Below are 1,139 nucleotides of genomic sequence, written 5' to 3' on the forward strand. Positions count from 1 at the left end.
CCTGTAGTTCCAGCTACTTGGAAGGCTGAGGCAGAAGGATCGCCGGAGCCCAGCAGGTCAAGGCTGTGGTGGCCGGGAGCATGCCACTGCCCTCCAGCCTGGGCGACAGAGTGAGACTCCAACTCAAAAAAAAGAAAAAAAAAGAAAAAAAAATTTATCCCCCATGAATAAGGGGGACTACTATATAACACGAGAAGGTATATATTTCTTCATTCTCATTGCTCTAATTTTTTGCACGGTAAATAGGGATGGGCCTTGTGGGACAGGTGACCTCAGAGGCAGAACATGCGGGCTCCCACCCAAAGGCTGCAGTCTGCATCCCAGGAGAGGGTTGCAAGGGAGGGTCAGGGAGGTGAGTTCTCAAGGGAGCAGCTTCAGAATGATCTAGATGGAAGGCAGATGTCCCAGTGTTCCAGGCCGGGTGTAAGCCCCATGTCATCTGAGATAACGAGAGATGCAGGACGCCCCGAAAAAAGTTTTTCCTACACTGGGGGCCTGAAACTCTAGATGATTCAGAAGGAACTGGCAGACATCACTTTAGACCCTCAACCAAACTACAGTGCTGGTCCCAAAGGCGATAACATCCATGAATGGAGGTCCATGATCCTAGGTCCCCTGGTATCTGTGTATGAGGGGGGTGTGTTCTTCTTTGATATCACTTTTTTTTTTGAGTCAGAGTCTCACTCTGTCGCCCAGGCTGGAGTGCAGTGGTACGCTCACAGCCAGCCCAGTGTCAACCTGCTGGGCTCAGGTGATCCTTCCTCCTCTGTCTTCCAAGGAGCTGGAACTACAAGCATGCACTACTACACTCAGCTAATTTTTTTTTTTATTTGTTGTAGAGATGAGGTCTCGCCAAGTTGCGCAGGCTGGTCTTGAACCCATGGACTCAGGTAATCCTCTTACCTCAGCCTCCCAAAGTGCTGGGATTACAGGTGTGAACCACTGTGCCCGGCCTTTGATATCATTTTTATACCAGAATATTCCTTCAAGTCTCCAAAGGTGGTGATTGCCTGAATCACTCATCTCCTGTAACACTCAACAGTCTGAGTTTCCTTCACAGTCAGAAGGAAGCCTTCTTTTTTTTTTTTTGAGTTGGAGTCTCACTCTGTCGCCCAGACTGGAGTGGAGTGGCCGCTCCC

The sequence above is a fragment of the Carlito syrichta genome, unplaced genomic scaffold (assembly GCF_000164805.1).
Source record: "Carlito syrichta isolate Samal-C Ts95f unplaced genomic scaffold, Tarsius_syrichta-2.0.1 Scaffold312875, whole genome shotgun sequence".
NCBI lineage: Eukaryota > Metazoa > Chordata > Mammalia > Primates > Tarsiidae > Carlito > Carlito syrichta.